Here is a 12,435-nt window from a genome sequence, read left to right on the forward strand (position 1 = left end):
GTGTTTGTGTTTGTGTGTGTGTGTGTGTGAGTGTGTGTGTGTGTGTGTGTGTGTGTGTGTGTGTATGTGTGTGTGTGTGTGTGTGTGTGTGTGTGTGTGTGTGTGTATAACTACAGGAGTCTATTTGGCGTCAAGCCGGTGCCAAACTGGCTCACAACCTTGTGTCTGTGGAGAGATCCGTTAAGATATGATTACCGGCTCCCAAGGCCCCACAGTCAGGCCAGCTGAAGTGAAACCACACATGCAGCATATCAGACAGAAGCTTTCCAAGTTTCCCTCCCGTTTGCCAAGGTCTCGCTTCATACAAAGGCCAGCTTTGACGGGAAGAACAGGGAGCAAATAAACACAGCCAACAGGCAAGGGAAGGACAAGATGAGAGAGCCTCATTCCAGCTCTTTATAATCAAAGCTCTCTATACCAGTGACCCGGCAGCTCTAGTGTTGTGGCAACACTGAGCCCCAGTGCCCTATAGGACAGTGTCGCTCTCTCGCTGCCAGCAGCACTGGCTCACCCTAAACCCGTCTCGCTTCAAAGCACCAGAGATCACAGGCTCACGTTCAAAAACATGAAACGTGAAACTGAGAACAAGCTCAAAGAATCCTGGTACATACCCGCTCTCTCACCTTTCAAATAGGTACCTTGGAGGTCTTTTCTGCTATTGCGACACCTTTTTTGAGGGCACTTTAGCAGCAGGCGTGCTTGTTAAGACTGGTCTGTGATGAGAAGATCACAGGTTTGATGGTGACAACAGCTACTTCACACCAAGCTGAACCTATATGTGCCTTTTGTGAGCGTGTATTTATAATAAGTTCAGATTACTGGGGGCTGAAAAAGCAACATTAGCAACATCCAGCAACATTAGAGTTGTGATTCAAACCACTTGATGAATTTTAAAGAAATAGGTGTTTCATTTTGGGAAATATGCTCATTCTCTTATTTACCAACACTTCAATGAGAAGATAGACACCAATCCCATGTTTAGTTGTCAAGTTTGGAGCTAATTAGCTTAGCATAAAGACTGGCAACAGGGCCAGGACATGGGGTCTCCATCAACTAGCAAGGGGAATATCTCTTAGGCTGGTAAATGCTCCACTTCCTTAGCTAGCTGGTCGCTAACTTTGTCTGTCTGCCCAAACAGCAGATACATTACCTCAGTTTGTCAGTGCTTTTTATTTGAAGACATCTGCCTGTTGCATCTGGAAAGAAGCGTTAATGAGAGAGCGAGGCTAAAAAGAGCTTTGGTTTGTTAAGCTCCTCATTGTATTTGTCACTACGTGTGACACCTTTAACATTACAAGCAGTCATTTGATCCACTGTTAATATAAAAACTACTGATTAATGCAGCTTTAAGTCCAAAAATCACATACAACACTTTGATATATACAAGCACTCAAGTCTGACTCTCATCACTGAACCATTACGAATGTGTTTCAGAGGAATATGAAAATGAAATAAATTCCCGGTTAAACTGTTCCTCAGATGGAATCTCAAGTGTTTTGAAATCCACCCCTGAACAACAATGCTCTGACGCTCTGAATCACAGCTTTTTGCTACTTTTAATTTTTTTCTGCTGGTGTGCCAAGAAAAGCAGGAAGGAATTGGAGCGTCCAAAAACTGAAGTGGCATGAAACTTTATTTTCCTCAGACAAGATTGGAACTGATTCACTATGTGTGCGTGTGTGTGTGTGTGTGTGTGTGTGTGTGTGTGTGTGTCCGTCCAAATGCTTGCACTCCTCAGTCTGACCCACTTTTTAACAATTACAGATCAGAAAGGAGAAAGAATCTGGTGGGTGAAAACAACACACACACACACACACACACACGCACACGCACACATAAACCAACAGCCTTGGCTTTTCGATAAGCAGCATGCTGCTTTCAAGTTACCATACACAATGCACAAAGGGTGATATTATATTACATACCATGATATTAATGGGTAACTGGCTATTTTCTTTTGCCCTTTGACTAATCTATGATAAATCCTTCCTTATCACAGTAGGTGATGTATGTAAATCTATAGTGTGTGCATGTTTCACACAAAATGCATTAGGTTTATCAGTCCCCAGAGATAACACTACCCGAGCTAATATCTTAATGGTCCTCACACCACCTATCGCAGCTAGATATGTGCAGGCAGACTGAGCGCACATGCAACCTGTGCACACAGACAAACACACACACACACACACACACACAGAAGGAGAGGTAATACAGAGAAACTGTGTTTCCGTTTGCAGTGAAACCCAAACATCACAGAGAGAGATTGCTCCATCTCGTGTTTGCCCAGCCCCTCCTTCCCACCTTCCAACTTCATGTTTGGGGCGCACTGTGGCCGTTTCCTGGGTGAACTGGCTCTTGTATACACACTCACCAAGACACACAGACAGGCACACGCACACACACACACACACACACACACAACCTGCACCCCTCTCCTTCTCAACACACACAAACACACACAACGAAAGAGAGCGAAGATGGCCGGGCTTTAGTTACCTCCTGTCCAGATTATGTTCAACCTGATCCTTGTAAATGATCTCTAATTACGCTCCTAAGCATGCTGGTTAGGACTGTTTCTCCTCTGTCTGTGTGCATGTGTGTGTGTGTGTGTTTGTCTGTGTCTATGCATGCGAGGATTAGGATAGTGTGTGAGGGCTGTGTTTCCTGCCAGACTAGAGAGAGAGAGAGAGGGTGAATCAGCGAATGCCTGTAGAACCTGTCTTCAATCTCTGGCTTTCATTTAACTTGAAAATAAAAGCCACAAAGAGCCGCGGCTGCTTTACTATTCAGCTGAGTTTAATATGTTGAACATCAGGTCCGTCTGGGAGGCAAAGCGAGAACCAGGAGGAACCAGAATGAGTACTGAGCAGACAATAAACACAGAGGGTACAAAACATTTGGCTTAATACTGAGTGAGTCGCATGTGGTGTTTTACTCTTTAGCGTGCAGCGACAACATGTAAGCACAACTTTTCTGCTTCACTTTAAGATGAAAAAATTCCAGTAAATGTACGTTTATTTGGACTATTAAAAGATATTTGATTAAAATAAATACATATTAAAGAATCTGGGAAGAAAGATGCCATTTAAAGTACAAACGCTTAAAAAGTCAAATACCTTGAGGAACTCTGGTACATATTCAGCAGCTCATCTGGATTGTATCTACATTCTTGTCTCCCACTTTCGATTAGGGGATGCATTTTTAGAGATGAAGTCAACCTGGATGCTCCGCTAGCATCGGGAAACAAAACTACTTTGCACAGGAACATGTCATGATAGTGTAAATGTTCAATGTTTTCATCTGCTGTGATATAATCGACACAAGGATGCCATACATACCACACCACATTATAAAATGCTTTCAGTCAAGGGTAAATAAGTTAACAACAATAAATTCTTCACACATCTAATTTGACTGTGCAAGTAAGACGTGATGACTTCCCTCAATGGATCCAGTCAGACGGACATGCTGGTAAAGCTTCACTACCAGTCCGGCCAGGTTTAATGACTCATGCTGCACTTAACTTCTCCAGTTCAGTCACACACTTTATGGTCTTTGTCCTAGAGTGGTCAGCAAACAGCTGTGAGCACCCTCGTCTCTTTACGGCCCCGATGGTCCTCACAAGTAGCTCAGACAGCACAAACAGCCCCGGTGAGTGCTTTGTAATGGGCACCTGAACATCCTACAGCATGTAGACATTTGGACCATAAACCAGCTCAAAAATATTTCAAAGTATTATGTCATATGCAGATGGCTGGATATACAGCAGCTGCAAAAAGTCCTTGAGTTTATTTTAAGCTACATGGCATCCCTAATCATTGGGTTTAAAACACGAGTAATAAAATGACAATGTGTAGTATGCTCCGTCCAGCAACAGAGCCTATACGAGACTTCCAGGGAGTCTCCCTTGGTAATAAAACACAATCCCAGGAATATCAAAGAGAAAAGACTGTAACTTTGGAAAATACCCTCTTGGTTTGGCTGAATCTAAAGGCTCACATTAGATTTGGCTGAACTTTGGAAGGCATTTCTGCACAGAGCAAGGACTGTGTTGTGCAAGAGAAGGAAACAGTTCAGTGCCAATATGGAGACCTAAGAATCATTACAGTGACCAATAAAGGGACAGATATGCTGTGGCTTAGGCTACAGCGGACGTGCACTTGCTTCAGTTCATGCTACATTAGGGATCTGCTTTCACAGTCCCTACAGACTATTGTGGACAAGGGTAAATGTACATCATCCATGCAGACCTTTCAAGCCACGCTAATGCGGAAAGTATAAATTGGCTTTAACTCTTTAAACCTATGGTAGTGAGCATCACATGTAAAGCCTTTAAGCCTTTAATGAAATCATCAAGAGCTAAATGTGATTCAAAAAGCAAAAACTACTGCACCAAATGTCTGGCCAAGACCATTTATTTCAAAAGGAACTGCTTAACAAATTTGCATACTGCTTTTATGTGGTGTTCAATCATCTTTGACACGTGAATTTTCCCCTTCATATGCATTTTGCCACGACCAAAACTAACACCACTCCCTCAAACCACTTATTTTATGGTAATGAACAGATGAAGTTCCCTCTGTTTCTGGTCTGACTGGGTATTAAGACAGAAGACAGGACATCAGCGAGGAGAGAGCAGGACAACGGGCCACGTCAGTAAGATGCAGACTGATGCCTTTCCACCATCTTTGCTTTTGACTTTCTTTCTTTCGCTCTTTTCCACTTTCATTCTTCCTTGCCTCCACTCTCTCCCTGGCTCTGTTTTCACTGATGTTCAATTCCCATGACGTTCCTGCCACTCTCTTGATTCCTGCCATTCTCTTCTCCCCGCTTCCTGTTATATACATGCACACTCAGAATGTGTTTGGCAGGTCATAAAGTAAACTACGCCAACTACGCTGTGTCCGTATGAGCTCCACAGGACATTCCAATATGGGCTCAGACCATGCCCCTCCAAGCATATACTTTACTATGTAAAAATACACACAGACCGGCCTGTGTATATGGCAACAGACCACCAAGGCTCATATTTGCATTTGGAGCACATGTGTTCATAACTCTCCCTACGCACAGTCAAATTACTGAGTCTTGTCTGAAAGCAAGGTTGTGATTGTACGGTTAAATAAGAGGATATCACAACTGTTGTTCAGTATCATTACTTTTTGATTGTATATATAATAATTAGGATAGTTTCAAATCTTTTTAATTGCCTTAATTGTTACTCTGGGTATATTTCAGCCATTTTTTTTCATATAAAAGAAAGTTAAATTAAGTTCGAAGATGCGATGAGAACTGAGAAGAAATTTAAGGAAGTAAAGCCAGAGAAAGAGCAGACCATTGGGGGTTAACGCAGCACACTTTGTGACAAATTTGTGTTTTCAAAAGCAAAATTTGGTAGAAAAGAGTTGCATATCTGATCTCCTGGAGGAACCATGGTACATCTGTGACCGACGTACTGATAGACAGCCACACCTACCAATAATATTCATCTTCACCTTTAGGCCACTGAACAGCTACTCTGAGACGCAAACTGATAACATCTTTAGCGCAACTACTTAGAATAGTTAGAGTAAAACAGCCATAATACCTATTTAGAAATCACCAAAATTAGGGGTAAAAGACTGAGGCAGAGAGGAGTGAGTTAACCACACAGGACTTGACCACACACTCTGTTCAGCTCATGGATCCTTTAATCAACCTTGTTTGTCCATGTGTGTTCTTGTTTACGCCGCAACAGACCGACCAGATGGCAACCGAGTTCAATGCCTTTCAGCTTATTGCTGACTTTGCAGACAACTGAAAATGTAGCTGTGGACTGTGTTAAAAAGATCGACGTGAAAGCATTCTGCTTTCAAGTTACAGCTCAGTTGTTTTTGTCTTCACTTTGGCAGCATCTTGGTTACACTTTAAAAAACAATGCAATGGTAAAACATGGCGAGAAGAGGACATGTGCAACTGCAAGAGAGTGAGAAATGAGGAGGAGAGGACCCAAAGGAATGAAAGTAGGAAGAAAAGATGAGAGGAAAGGCCAAAGGTCAAACACCACCCACTCCCTTGCTTTTTCTCTTTTCCATTTCCCACTCGTCTCATTTTGAATCCTGCCTTTTGTATTACTTTAACCCTTAAAAGTCCTCTCCATCCTAAACCAATCGACCATATTCACTCAGCGCCTAAACCTTTTAAATCTTTTAAAGAGTCAGAGACAATTTTCATAGAGTTTTTCTTCCCCGGGGGCTGCATCTTAAAGTCTTTGCTCTCTGTTTAGTTACGGCCTCACATCTTCCGCCGTGTCCACTTAAGGTCACTCTCCGTTTCTGATAGAGACGCACGCTTGATCTCAACTGACGCTAAGGACCTTAAAGTGTCACTCAGGATTTCACACCGCAGCCGAACAGCTGCTGAGGAGCAGAGGCAGAAAAAGAGACGGAGACAGAGAGGATGGGATTGAAAACAGAGGGCGGGGCTGCCACAGAGCAGCAATTTATATTAGACCAACAAAGACCTGCGCTGGCCGGGACATACATTATAATGCAGATGTTTCAGAGGACGGAGAAAGAAAGACAAGAGGAGGTAATAGAAAAAAAATAAGCATTCCTCCTTTAAAATGTGTGCTGCACATGCTCCAACAATCTCAAGACAGTATTTCAAACATCTCAACACACATCACGACTAGAAAAGACAGAAGTTTAAACATGACGTGTGACTTAACACACTCCTGTGGCTTTCACAGCCTCGCAAAACATGGTCTAAGTAACCACACACACAGCTGGGACGCTAATTAGCAACAAATGATGAAACATTCCCCGTGCACACGCACATTCACACGTTCTACGTCGAGATTTACGCTCTCTTATGTCTGGGTTGTGTTTATGTGACGTGAGGAAAAGCACAAAGTCTCTAGTGGTGATTCACTTGTTTGTTATTGACACTGTGGACATCTGTGAGGAATGTGTGGCGTGGATGCCTCTGTGGGGGGAAAAAAAGAGAAAAAATGTCCACCCTCAAATTTACACCCCCTATTTTCGGACGCATACACTCTCACACACACCCTTTGGGACACCCATGCGACCCTTGCTGCACACACACCCTTGCCCTCCCTCTGAGTGTGACACACTAGCCTCTTTCTCTGACGTGATTGGATCTCAGCCAAGGGAAAAAGATCAACACCGACCTCTATGCATCCACCTCAGTTGATCGTCAAGCAGCTCCTATACACCACACACACACACACACACTATTGATTTGTTTAGATTACTCCAAATTGACCTGCCCCCACCCTCCACCAAATGCAGCCTCTGTGTGTGTGTGTGTGTGTGTGTGTGTGTGTGTGTGTGTGTGTGTGTGTGTGTGTGTGTGTGTGTGTGTGTGTGTGTGGGGGGGGGGGGGGGGGTTAAGTTTCTCGCACGTGAGTGCTCAGGATGGATTGGGGGGGGGCAGATGTCCCAGAGGACTGGCCAGGCTAGCAGGGTGGGAGGAGGAGGACGGAGGGGTCCATTGTCTCCAGCACCTCTAAACCAAAGAGTTTGCTCTAAACAGTAATTATTCCCTCCTCCAGTTCTCTCCTCTGCTCTTCTCTATCCCCCATTTGTAGCCACCACCCCCTGCCCCCCTCCCAACTGTTGCCCTCCAGGCTCTAATTTGGGTCACAGGCTGCAGAATGGCATCTCAACACTCACACCCAGCACGAAGGAAACTGACACATGTGCTGGCTTTAAGAGATATGAAGAGTTAGAAAACAAAAGTAGAGCAGAGTTGAAAGCCCCCCCCACCGCCCCGCTTTACTTATTGATGAAAATATAAAAATTTGATCTCAAACAAAGAGAAGAGATGCTTTCAATCAAATTTAGCTAGTGACTTTCCATCTGCAATCCGCGGATGAACACACACAAGCACAGAAACACACCTTAAAGTTTGTACATTTTCTGCATCACACACATTACCACCACCCTAAATCATGTCCGTAGTCGCTAAACAAAGTCAAATTTATAACCGGCAGTATCGTGAGAGAACAGCAGGAAGCCTGTGTACACCATCACCTCAGCATCATTAGGAATTTAACCAACGCTTTCGAGAAAGCAAACACGCTCCATTCAACACCGGGGGGTGAGAAAACAACCAGAGGACGCTGTTCATACAGCAGCCCTGCCGAGAGACGGACGCTGCGAGGACACCTCACACTGCGCTGTCAGCTGAGGAAAAAATATCACACACACACACCACACAAAAGAGCCAACAACACAAACAGCAGAACCATCAGAGACTAGTAGGTAGACCTCATATTTACTAGTTGATGTCTGATGTTTGACCAGTTGCCACTTGAAAAGAAACTTTTTATACACTTTTTTTTTTTTCTAAATCTTTTACTGATCATTCAAACAAATGTCCAGCACAGGGTTCAATTCACCAAACAGGATTTTATGCCAAACCAATATGGTTTGAGCCTCTTTGATGATGAGGCGTGTAGACAGGGAACACCTTTGACAGCAAAATCCAATCCCACCACATCATGGCATCACTTCAACTCTGGGAAAATAACATGCTGGAAATCATCACTATATACTGTATTTCTGGAAGAAAAAAAACAAAGAAAAAAGAAAAAGAAGAACTTAAACAAGCTCCTGCTTACCGGTAGGCATTGTGGCTTGGTTTCTCCTTTCACAGAAATTAGAGGGTGAGTTTTAAAGCGCAGGTCTGGATGAAAACAGGAGTTCCCCAGCGTCTCACATATCCAGAGTATTCCAAAAAGTATTCCCAGTGAAACCTGAAAGTTCCCTTAGATTTCCCAAATTCTCTCAGTCATTGTGGATCCTTTCTCCTGGGAGCAGACGTGCAGTCCGCTCCTCCAAAACACAAACAGGACCATACACTGTCAAGCTGTGTTTTTCCCTCCCCTGAACACACACACATACACACACATACAAACATACAAACACTCCTCTGGCTGGTGTGTTCCTGCTTTTCTGTCTCTCCACTTCAGTTTGCTGAGGATCTCCTCTGGCTGCTTCTCTTTCTCAGCGCTCCTCTCCCTCCCTCGCTCCTGCGGCAACACATCAACTGTGTGCATGTGTGTGCCTCAAAGTGTTCATGTGTGTCTGTGTGTGTGTGTGTGTGTGTGTGCGCGCGCGTGTGTGTGTGTGTGTGTGTGTCAGAGTGAATGGCCTCTGCTCTCTCCTGCTCCCTCCCTGCTGGGTATTCCCCTCCCCCTGACTCCTCCTCCCTCTCTCCCACAGCAAATTACAAGGAGCTGGGAGTTCCACATCAAGTGCCTCCTGTCCTCTTTCCTCAGTTTCTTTCCCTTCTTTTTTATCTTTTCCCTCTGTTTTATCTCTACCTCTTGTTCTTCCTCTCCTTTTCTCATCCCAAAATCAAACTTTTAGCTTGGCTTGCAACGCTTAGAGGGCGGGCGACACCTTTTGTGTGTGTGCGTCTGCTGCACGCTCAGCAGGCAGCTGAACTGCTGCTGTTGTAGCGCACAGCTCCAGAGATCACACGCGTACACACACTTTCCAAGGAAGAGGGTGAGTGTGTGAGTGTGTGAGTCTGTGTGTGTGTGTGTGTGTGTGTGTTACGGCTGATCAATAGGCCGGGAGCCAGCTCAAACAAAAGCCACCTCGTCCACTGTGAGACACTGCACTGCTCATTGTGTCCCAGATCAGAGAAAGGCTGGACAAAATGAGCGCACAAAGCTGTCTGAAGTGGGAGAATTAGCCAGAACGGTGCAATTTTTCACCAGATTCAAGACGTACATGACTATCAGAGAAAATGCGCACAGATGAGCTGTACTCTATGACAGTGGTTCCCAACTTTTTGGGGTTTGTAATCCTTTAAAACAAAACCATGTCTACTTGTAGGGCTGGTTTTGTTTCACATGTTTCGATACTGGTGCCAAAAAAAAAAAAAAAAAAAACCTCACTGATGATAAATGGACACACCAAAATGATACATGTTTTCAATCCTTTACTTTTGGGAAAACAAACATTTTTCCTACAAATTCACCTTTTTGATTTAACAAAACACACCTCTAACACCTAACCTAACAAACTCCTCACGTCAGTTTTTAAAGGGAAACTCCACCAATCTTACAAAATGAACTGAGTTTACTCTTCACAGATCGATTCAAAAGACACAACATTTTTAACTGGTTCTAATTAAAGATGTTTTGAGTTGCATTGTGATCATTGTAGGAGCATTTTTGATGGTTTTTTTGTCTGTTTTTTTTTTTGAGTGCTGAGGGAGTTAAAGTGAGGATATCTTGGCCTCTGCTGCTTTGACTGTTACTGTTCTTCTTTTTAATACGCCCCTTGTAAGCTCCCCAACTTCACTGAAGATAAATACTATATAACACAGAAAGCCGAGCAACAACTTTGCCTAAATTAAAAGACAGCAGAAAATAGTTAATGATGCTGTGATACTCAGCCCTATCTACTAGTAATTCCACCTGTACATGTGCAAACCAAAGAGTGGCTTTTGTTTTCATTGTTTTAACGAAAGGCCCCAAGAGCTAAAATGATCCAATAATTCACAAGAAAAAAAGATTAGAAAAGGTTTGGCAAAATAAACCAAACTCTGTCCAGGTCAGGAACCACTGCTACTGGGTGTACTGTATATGAGTAGTTATAATTCATGACAGGACATGTGTCCCATAAGGAGGACACACGTGAGACAATAGGCCCTCAGTCTCTCGCACTAAAGCAAATCTGTCGACTATTTGTCGTCCCTCTTTAAAAGACAGGGACTGGTCCCATCAGCATGAGGTCCTGCTAAGACCACCCCCCCTGCTCCACACCAATACAATAACACGGACTACCCTCACACACACACACACACACACACAGACCAGATCCCAAGAAGCACGACCCCTCTCTCTAATGGTCTGAGGGTCCGCTGACCCACGAAGCCCCTAAACCTCCACTCCGAATCAAAACACTATCCATCTGCCCCTCCCTCTGCCACTTCAACCTCTCTCTCTCACACACTCCCACACACACACACACACACACACACACACAGGGTCCATAATGAGCACCTTTAGCTTGGCAAACACACAGAGGGAGCATCTAAACTCCTTGGTTCAGCCAAGCACGACCTGTTGATGACAGAAACCCACGGCAGCAGTCTGGCTTATCTGATGCCCCCTGCGTGCTCCGGCAGCCTCCCGCCCCGCTCCCAGCAGGACACCGACCGGGGAAACAATCCTGCACTGGATACGACAATCCCTATACGAGCCGCAATACATGTGGACACGGGGCTTTAAAAGAGGGATGAAAGCGGCGACAGTAAGACTCAGGCTATTGATAAAAATCAAAGATTAACTCAATGTTTTGGCTCAGGATTTGATCCAGCAGGAGAAAACTCACTTAAGCAGCCTCTCTGAAATGTATTTTCCTTGAAGAGAACAGGATTGCAACCGCTTGTGGTTAGTGCACCAGCGATGATTATTTTCATTATTGATTCATCTGTCGATTATAACGTTTAGTCTGTTAAATATCAGAAAATCTTGACAAATGCCAGAACCCAGGTGTCATCTTCAGACTGCTTTCTTTGTCTGAACCAAAAGATACTCAACAGAACAGAAAACAGCAGATCTTGAAGTTGGAACCAGCTAATTCTTTTTTTTTTTTTTTACTGAAAAAGGGGAACTCCACTGACTTTACATGTCAGAGTCAATCACAGGGATTACTATTCACACAGTCTGTGAAAACACTTACATAATGTCCTGTGTCACTCTGAAGGAATCAGCATCACAAATTAAATACTTTGGCTTGGAGCATTAAAGTAATATTGTGACATTTAGTTAAACATGCTTATTTGCTCTCTTTCCAAGAGTTAGATCAGAAGATCGATAGCACTCTGATGTTTGCTTAATATGCAGCTGGAGCCAAGAGGCAGTTAGCTAAGCTTAGCATAAAGACAGTGAAAAGCAGCGGGAAAACAGCTCGCTTGGGTCTGTAAATACACACCTACTGCCAGCAACTCTAATGAATGAATGAACATCATCATCATCAAATGTAACTGGTTTTCTTGTCAAAAATGTACAAAATCACAACAAAACTCCCTCTTAAAACCACAAATTGTTTTTACATTTCTGTTCTTTTACAGACAAACGAGACATAATGTCTTCATTTATGAGCTTTCGAGGTGCTGGTGGTTTTTTAACTCAGGACAAGGCCAGGCTAGCCGTTTTCCCTTTGCTTCTTGTGTTTATGCTAAGCTACACTAATCACTTCAGGTTCATACTAAATGCACAGACATCGGAGCATTTTTTATTTACTTTTTTTTTTTTTTTTTTTTAAACCAGAAAGCCTGTGTTAACAGCTGGAGAGGGAGTGTTTGAAAGACATGGGCATTTACAGGAACTGGAAGATGTTATAGGAAATGTAGGGTCCAGAATTTTTGGAGCCTTTTCTGAGTCTGTGATGGCAAAGTTCCCGA

This window comes from Seriola dumerili, unplaced genomic scaffold, assembly GCF_002260705.1.
Source record: "Seriola dumerili isolate Sdu_G_001 unplaced genomic scaffold, Sdu_1.0 BDQW01000025.1, whole genome shotgun sequence".
Lineage (NCBI taxonomy): Eukaryota > Metazoa > Chordata > Actinopteri > Carangiformes > Carangidae > Seriola > Seriola dumerili.